This window comes from Meriones unguiculatus, chromosome 20 (genome assembly GCF_030254825.1).
Source record: "Meriones unguiculatus strain TT.TT164.6M chromosome 20, Bangor_MerUng_6.1, whole genome shotgun sequence".
NCBI lineage: Eukaryota > Metazoa > Chordata > Mammalia > Rodentia > Muridae > Meriones > Meriones unguiculatus.
Window position 1 is genome coordinate 53,630,874 of NC_083367.1, and position 9,685 is coordinate 53,640,558.

The following is a 9,685-nucleotide window of genomic DNA, read 5'->3' on the forward strand; positions in this document are numbered from 1 at the left end:
TAGGGTTATCATTGCTGTGAAGAAACACCATGACCAACAGCAAATTAGGGAGAAAAAGGTTTATTTGGATTACACTTCTACATCATTATTCATCACCAAAGGAAGTCAGGAGAGGAATTCAAGTAAGACAGGAACCTGAAGGCAAGAGCTCATATAGAGGCCATGGAGAAGTGCTGCTTTCTGGTATTCTCCCCATGACTTCCACAGCCTAACTTCTTATAGAACCAAGGACAATGATCACAATTTAAGAAAATGCCTTACAGTCAGATCTTATAGAGGCCTTTTCTTAATTGAGTTTGTTTTATTTTGTTTTGTTTTTGTTTTTTTCTTTCAGATAGCTCTAACTTATGACAAGGTGACAGAAAACTAGCCTGCAGGCATAACCTTATTGTCCACTGTGTAAAGGTTCAAATGCTAATTTCTATGCCACCCCCATCTATGATTTCAGTCCTTGTTCTGAAAACCTCCTGTCTAAACATTGCTCCTCAATTGTCTCTTGATATGTCAATAAAGCTACTTAACAACCAACCCCTGAGCAGGGGAGCCAATAGGGCTAGACTTCCTGCCAGCTGAGGGAGGGGAAGAATGAGAGAGTAAGTGGGGATTCACACATGGGCAGAGGTCCAGGAGACATTAAGACGGAGCACATAGAACAGAGAAAGTCATAAAGTGCAAGTATCTTGGGGATTTTGGCAAAGAGGAACTCAGATAAGCTTAGAGGGCTAAAAAATAAATTAATACTGGTCAGTTCTTGTGCCATAAAGCTTATTAAATGAATATAATAGTTCACTTTCAATTATTTGGGTGCTACCCAGGTTAAGAGAGACACTGAAACACATATGTATAAAAGCAATCCTCTGTATCTGACAGAGGGCTGATATCCAGAATATATAAAGAACTAAAGAAGTTAAAATGCAATAAATCAAGCAATCCAATTTAAAAGTAGGGTATGGAGCTAAACAGAGGATTCTCTGTAAAAGAATATAGAATGGCAGAGAAACATTTAAAGAGGTGCTCAATGTCCTTAGCCATCAGAGAGATGCGAATCAAAACGACCCTGAGATTTCACCTTACACCAATCAGAATGGCTAAGATCAAAAACTCAAGAGACAACACATGACGGAGAGATTGTGGAGAAAAGGGAACCCTCCTCCATTGCTGGAGGGAATGTAAATTTTTACAACCACTTTGGAAATCAATCTGGCTCTTTCTCAGACAATTAGGAATAGCGCTTCCTCAAGATCCAGCTATACCACTCCCATGCAAATATCCAAAAGATGCTCAAGTACACAACAAGGACATTTGCTCAACCATGTTTGTAGCAGCTTTATTCATAGTAGCCAGAACCTGGAAACAACCCATATGTCCCTCAACTGAGGAATAGATATAGAAATTGTGGTACTTTTACACAATGGCAATTAAAAACAAGGAAATCATGAAATTTGCAGGCAAATGGTGGGACCTAGAAAAGACCATCCTGAGTGAGGTATCCCAGGAGCAGAAAGACACACATGGTATATACTCACTTATAAGTGGGTACTAGACCTATAAGATAGGATAAACATACTAAAATCTGTACACCTAAAGAAGATAAACAAGAAAGAGGACCCAGGGTAAGATGATCAATCCTCAATTAGAAAGACAAATGGGATGGACATTGGAAGTAGGAGAAAACAAGTAATAGAACAGGATCCTACCACAAAGGGCCTCTGAATGACTCCACCTAGCAGTGTATCAAAACAGATGCTGAGACGCAGAACCAAACCTTCAGCAGAGTGCAGGGAATCATATAAAAGAAGGGGGAGTTAGCATGACCTGGAGAGAACAGGAGCTCCACAAGGATCAAATATATCAGGGCACAGGGGTCTTCTATGAGACTGTTTCTCCAACCAAGGACCATGTATGGATATAACCTAGAACCCCTGCTCAGATGTAGCCAATGTTAGCTCAGTATCCAAGTGGGTAACCTAGTAAGGGGAACAAGGACTATTTCTGACAAGAACTTAATGGTTGGCTCTTTGACCTCCCCCCTGCCCCTGAGGGAGGAGCACCTTTGCTAGGCCACAGAGGAGGACATTGCAGCCAGTCTTGAAGATACCTGATAAGCTACAGTCAGATGGAAGGGGAGGAGGATCTCCCTTACGAGTGAAGGGGCAGGGAGGGGATGAAGGAGGGAAGGTGGGGTTGGGAGGGAATGAAGGAAGGGGCTACAGCTGGAATACAAAGTAAATAACCTGTGATTAATATAAAAAAATAAAAATTATTAAAAAAAGAAAAATAAACAAACATAGCTAAACTCTAAAATATAAAATAAAAAAATGAAAATAACCCTAACACTAGCCAACATAATTGAACACTTGTCAAGGTGACACACAAACACATGATTTTAAAGCCACATCTGGGTCAGTGTTCTATTGCCGTGGAGAGACCACGGCAACTCTTATAAAAGGAAGCACTTAATGGGGGTTGGCTTATAGTTTCAGAGGTTTAGTCCATTATCAACACAGCAAGAAGTATGGCTGAACACAGGCAGACATCATGCTGGAGATGTACATGAGAGATCTACATTTGAATCCACAAACAACAGAAAGAAAGACTCTATGCTTGGGTTGGGCTTTGGAAACCTCAAAGCCCACTCTCAGTGGCATACTTCCTCTAACAAGGCCACACCTCCTAACTCATTCAAAGAGTGCCACTCTCTGATGACAAAGAATTCAAATCTTGAAGCCTGTGGAAACTATTCTTATTCAAACCATCACATTCCACTCAATGGCTCCTAATGGCTCGAAACTATATCATGACAGAAAAATATAATCAGCTCAACTTCAAAAGTCACCATATTCTACCACAGTCTCAACACTGTTTTAATGTCCAAAGTCCAAAGTCTTTACTGATTCAGTATTTTTTTTAACTCTAACTATACATAAGATCAAAATCAAAAAGCAGATCACAAACTTCCAGCATGCAATGCCACAGCATATATGTTACCATTTTAAAAGGAAGATAAAGGATCATAGTTGACTGATTAAATAAAACAAAATGAGCTAATGGCAAGATGAAGCTATATTACATAAATACAGGTTTATTGGAGCAGCATGGGAGGGGAAGGAAGAGAGAGAGAGAGGAAAAGCATGTCCAGAGAGAAAGGAGAGAAGAGGAGAGAAACAGAAAGAGTGAGAAAAAGGGAGGAGAGAGCACAAGGCAGGAGAGAGAGAGGTAGGGAAAGAGAAAGGGAAAGAGGTGAAAGGGCAAGGGCAAAGGGCAAAAGGAGGAACCGAAATGTCTGGATTATATAGTGAACAGCCTCTGAGAGAGAAGCCCTGCCCCACGGTAGAGCAGCATATGCCAGCCATTCCCTGCAGCAGGTAGGGACCTAACATCCAGCCTTAAATGTTAGCCTAAAAATGGCTAACAGATGAAGAAACCATCTCTGGCTTCTTCCTGCTGACACTGAGGGCATTGATTTCAGAAGAAGCATGAAGCCGGAATGTTGGCCAAGTTAATCAGAGTAGACTGTTGTATTCACTGCCCAGGACCTGTGAGACCACCTGTGGCTAGGAAACTGAAGGCCCAGATGGAGCAGTCTGTAAGATTTAGGCTCCAGCACGTGAGTTCTACGTGCAGCTCTTGAAGCAGGATGCCGGAACAAGGGGTAGAAGATACAGTTAAGGAGTTTAGAGAGAGAAAATTTTTAAGTGTACATTGGAAACGTTTAGATCCATGGACTTGGTGGATGGGGGAAGGGAGTCCCAAAACCAGGGGAGGAATTTCCACCCTCAGGAATAGGTAGGCTGGGAAACAGGCTGTTGACTGGCAATACTTATCTGGCATGTGACCTGTGGATTCCAGTGGCTCTCCTGAAGCTTACAAGAATCTTTTTAAGTTTACAAAAGGAGATAAATTGGCTTGGGAGATAATTTAAAGTCTGATTAATGTTAAAGCTCTGAACAGTCTTAATACAGCAGTAGCATAGTAGGGGGAAGAGTTTTTATATACCTAAAATCAAATCACTTACTTATTAGGAACCTTAAAACACCTTCTCAGACCCTCAAAGAATTTCCTTTTTTTTTTTTTGATCCTCAGACCTTATATAAACCTTATACTTTTCTGAGAAGGAAGGCAGCTGAAGCTTTGGTTTGCTTTTAAACTGATCTTCAAACCCATCAGAACCTGAGAAGGATAAATTACCACAGGAAGTATGATGCAAGCTGCCTGTGTATGAATTAATATGACGGAGGCTTGCCCATTATTCAGACTGACTTCCCTCTAGGCTCCTGTGGTGTCAGTGGCGTCATTTTGGGCGCAGGACCTAGGGCAGTATCCATTTGGGCCCAACATATTTGAGCGGCCTCTCTGTGGAAGAGGAATTTGAGAGAATGACCGACCTTATTTTGTCTGGGTAAATGAGGCACTAAACTCTCCTGGTATCCTATTTGTCCACAATTCATTCAGGGCTTTAGCAAGCAGCAGACGAGTTGGGGCAGGCTTGCCCAATTTCACAAATGCCTTCATGCCCAAATCTTTTGAAGGTCTTGGGATCACGGCTAGAAGATGGGGGTCTCTTCCATATTAAGATTTTTTGTTAAGCATTTAAAAGTACATACTATTTTGCAGATTCTCTGGCAGGTGTGAGGACCATGCTCTATTAAATATAGCTGAGCCAAACAAACCTTCATTGTTGTTAGTTACCGATCCTGGGCTAAACCTAAGGCAAGAGACAAAGTAAAGCTTAATCAGTTTTTTTGGCATGAATGTAAATATATTTCTAAACTTGTATCAAAGCAAAACTTTCAATCATAGGTATAGTTCATAGAGCGGTGATCCTGCTAATCACAGTGCATCATTACAGCAAAAGCTTAAAAGGTAGATGGGAAAATCGGCAGCCCTCAACAAAGATGGCTGCCCTTAGTCAAGCCATAGCTCCACCCCCTTTAGTTCAAAATTGACCTGGCAATCAGCCACCTGTTTTAAGTGGCTGACAGGGGAAAATTTAAAACTGGATCTCCTGTGCTGCACTACCCAGCCCCACTGTTGTCTGCTGCTCTCACCATCTGCTGGGACCATGTATGGGGTGTTGGGTAGAGTCAGGAAAGGAGAGGTGCAGACACAGGAAGTGAAGGAGGGGGAGGAGTGAAAGGCTGCATCCAAAAAAGCCTGGACAGATAAAGTTTGGAAAATACCGACATACACCCAGTGGCAACTCTGTCTTCCAGCCTTTGTCACAATTCCAAGATTACTGAAGTGGCAAACAGAGCTGTGTGCCATGGTGGGTGACTCTGCCCACTCCCCCGCTCCATGCTCCCAATGAGGTTAATCTACGAACAGATGTCTCTGAAACGTGAGATTACAGGGAAACAAAGGCTTGCCTTTGTTCCAACAGAATGAGTCCAAGGAGTCCTGGACTCGAGAAGAAGAGGTAGCCTGGTACTGTTGTGCCCAATTGGCGAGACCCCAAAAGATCACCACCAGGAGTCAAGTCCATTGCAAGACACATGAGGATCTTTTTTATTACAAGCTAGCTTGGGGTTATACCCTCACCACCACCGCAGTCGAGAGCAAAAAGCCTTGTACTCAGGTTAGGAGGGTGATTTAAAGAGTCCGGTCTGGTCCCTCCCTGGTTGGAAGGCTCCCAAACCATTAATGGTTTGGCTTCCCTTGTTTGTCTATCCTAGAGGAGAGAGGTGGGTTTCCTAGCAACTGTATCTCTAGTGGGCAGGAAAAGAATGCAGTAGAGCTGGCTCCTGCCTGCAGGTGGCTGGACATCTCCTGGCTGGCCTTCTTTCAGGCTTGTGCTTTAAACTTTAAAACAATACCCACTGATTTTTAATTCTTTGGTCTCTCAGTATCTCTTGACTTAGCTGGCAGGCAGGTTACATTCAACAAGTAATGTTGCATGGGCAGAGAGAGAGGTGGGAGGAGAAAAAGGTATGTCCCCACCAGCTAGGTACTCAACTTTTCCAGAGTTTAAAGATGATCAGATCAAACCAGTCAGAGGATGATGAAGTATAGGGAGTGATCCCATAAAATCCAGCTTGTGGGGCTCAATTTTTGCTGAGTCACAGGCACCAGATGATTGACTAAATAATATGGAATAAACTAATAGCAAGATAAAGTTATATTATATAAATGCAGGTTTATTGGAGTGGCATGGGAGGTGGAGGGAGAAAGAGAGGAAAAGCACATGCAGAGAGAATGGGAAAAAAAGGGGAGAGACACAGAAAGAGTGAGAGAAAGAGAAAGAGCAGCAGAAAAGGGAAAGAGAGGAAGGTAGGGGAGAGGAGAAAGGGCAAGGGCAAAGGGCAAAAACACAGAAGGAACCAAAATGTCTGGGTTATATAGTGAAGGGCCTCTGGGAGACAGGAAGCCCTGCCCCAAGGTAAAGCAGGGTACGCCAGCCACATCCTGCAGCTCTTAGAGACCTAACAGTAGTTAAGAAATATTGAACCAAAGCAAATCCAAAAACCAGACTTCCAATTCCTTTCAGCTTTATTGACTGCTCTCTCTCTCTCTCTCTCTCTCTCTCTCTCTCTCTCTCTCTCTCCCCACACTAAGTCTTCAGCTTTCATTAGCTGGCAGGTATCCCATAAATCTGACATCTCCAATACCTTGCTGCTGCCAACAAAATCCAGGCTTCACTTTCACAGCTTCAGTCTCTGGCCTCTCTAAGCTTCAGTGCAGGGACATCCCTGCCATTCACCTGGACTCAGGGGCTTTTCTTAGCCACAAAGAGATATTCCACAGCTACTTTTCCATATCCTTGAGTCTAAAGCCAGAACCAGAAGCGCAAGTTTTGCTACTTTCTGGGGCTGGAAATTATCCCCCTCTTTCAATTACATTTGCACCAGCTTTCTGTTGTCGATAGTTTGCTTCACTGATTAAACTTAGCTGGGTGGAGTCTTGCCCTAAGATCACCACGCTCTTTGTTCCACTTAGCAACAAGCTTTTCTTTAAATGTCACATCTCCTGGACTTGCCCCCATTACACTGGGCTGGTGCTCCTTTTCTCTTCTGACTGTACATTTTATAGTTTTCCTTGCTCTGTTTGCTCCTCTTCATTATAGACCTGCATAAGAGTGACCACGTGACAGGGTCAATACTAAGCTGTTTTAAACTCTCTTCTGCCAACACTGTTAAACTAAAACTCTTTAATTTAGTCTCAGGCAAAATTTTTTCACAAGGGCAGAAAGCAACCGTATTTTCCATTAAAATACCACAAGAATGGGCTCTAGGCCACTTTATAATATTGTTCTCTGAAACCTCTTGAGCTGGGCCATCATAATCTACATTGCTTCTAGCACTACATTTTTCTACTTGTAAGGTCCATTTATCCAGAATTGAAGCATTTAATTGCTTTCCTAATCCAAAGCCCCAAGGTCAGGATTCTATTAGCAAGCAGAATGGTCAGGCCTGTCACAAGAGTACCCTATTCCTGGTGCCAGCTTCTGTCCTAGTCAATGTTCTATTGCTGTAAAGAGACATCATCACCATGGAAACTCTTAAGAAAGCATTTAATTAGAGCTTGCCTAGTCCGTTTTCATCATGGCTGGAAGCCTGGCGGTATGCAGGCAGACATGGTATAGAAGAACTAACTGAGAGTTCTACTTCCCGATCCACAGATATCAAGAAGAGAGGCTCTGGGATTGTCATGGACTTTATAGGACAAGGCCAGGCCTCCTAATCTATTCAAAAAGTGTGACTCTCAGATGATCAAGCCTGTGGGTGCCATATTTATTCACCCACTATAACCCATAACCTTTCTTTCTTGTTCTTCTCCAAAATCACACATTGCTTTCCTGGTTTCTGCAGTAACTTCAGGTTATATGTTCACATCTGAAGACTTGGAGCTCAGAACTGCAGAAGAAAGAAAACATATGGCACTCCTCTTTCTGGATCTGGCTTACCTCATTGAAGATAATCTTTTTGGGTCTCCACTTAGATAAAAATTGCATTATTTAATCATCATCATCATCATTATTTACAGCTAAACAGATTACTATAGCAACTATGCACCACATTTTTATTATCCATTCATCAATTTAAGGACACTTAGGTTGTTTGCATTTTCTATCTCTTGTAAATAGAGCAGCAAAAAATGTCCTGAGCAAGTATTGGTAGAGTAGAAGATTGAGTCTTTAGGGCATATGCCAAACTGGGTTTCTCTTTCTCTACAACTTCTTCAACATCTGTTGGCAGTTGTTTTGTTGATTTTGCCCTTGTAGCTGGAAGAAGATGAAATTTCATAGCTGTTTTTTTACTGTGTTTCCCCAATTGATGAACTTTTAAAGGTATTTCTTGGCCATATTAATTTGTGTGTGTGAGAGAGAGAGCTCTGCTCATAAAGCATATCTATCTTTTAATGGATCAGCAGTGTTTATCCTCGAGATCCTACCCATACAGATGACATTACACAGACTAATTTGTACTTACATATTTAGGAATATGTGTATATACATATTAAAGAATAAGAGGCCATAAATTTTTGAGAATGCCAAGTAGAATGCATGGAAGGGTTTGGAGGGAGGAAAGAAAATGGAAGAAATTATTTAATTATATTGTAATTTCAAAATATAAAAAAATCAGTGCTTGCTTCAGCAGCGCATATGTTAAAGTTGGAACAATATGGTAAGATTAGCATGGCCCCTGCGCAAAACACAAAAAAAGAAAAAGTTAAAATGTATAGCAAGTAGGAAAATAAGAGAAAAATATACCTATAAAATGAAAAGTAAACATGAAAAACTGTTTAAATGGCAATTTATAAAAAGAAAAAGGGATGGAAACAAGATGCAATGAACCTTTTTTTTCAAGATACTATACTATAGAATTTGTATTTATAATAAACAAATGTGCTAAATATACCAGAAATCAATTTTAAAAGATAAATGTAGTTCAAAAAGGTTGAAAGATTTTCATACATCCTGTCAAGTTAATGGCATAATCATAAGAAATATTAAGTTGAATGTTCTCAGTAGAATTCACCAGGGGTTAACTTTTTTCTTTATGCCTTTCTGTTTTGTTAAATATTTCATACGACAATTTTTAAAACTCAAAAATTAAACCTGTGTTTCATCTGAGAGGGACAATAATCACTTTATTCAAAAGTACAAATACACCCAGTTGTGGAAAACAGAAAGTAAACTACAATTTTACTGAAGAACAAATTTCCATGAGAAATCTTGTTTGTATCACTGTGTGTCATCTTTTCAAACGGTGTTTTCCTAATGAAGAAAACTCCAAAAGCCTTGAGCGTTTTCATCTTTGATAGACTACTGCTTCATCTAGAAAGAAGTTGCTGTCCAAAGCACTACTTTTGAATTCTGCTATGCTTGGAGAAACAAAATAACATGTCTTATATCCAATTACTAAGAAAATCAAAAAATAACCTGAAAATCAATTTCAAATAACTTGAAAATCAATTTATAGTGTTAACTAAATCAACTGTCACATGAAATCTCTTTTAGTTCGGGTTTAAAAAAAAACTATCGGATAGATATTTACAAGTTGAAGAAAGACAGGCAAGGAAAGAACACCCCTGGTTCTGAAAATACCACCTGTCCAGCTGCAGGAGCGCCTTACTTGTGAAAGCCAATACTAGATGTGCTGAGCAGTCCAAGAGTCAAGGATGGGGGAGGAATGTTCCAAGACTCTGGCCTCCTGGGAGTTATAGTTAAGATTGAATCAAGCTCAGC

At 40.9% G+C, this 9,685-nt stretch overlaps 1 pseudogene; it reads left to right on the plus strand.

The window, feature by feature from the left end:
* Window positions 1–8,578: 8,578 nt before the first annotated feature.
* On the plus strand, window positions 8,579–8,677 carry LOC132649644 (U6 spliceosomal RNA; annotated as a pseudogene).
* The last annotated feature ends 1,008 nt before the right edge of the window (window positions 8,678–9,685 follow it).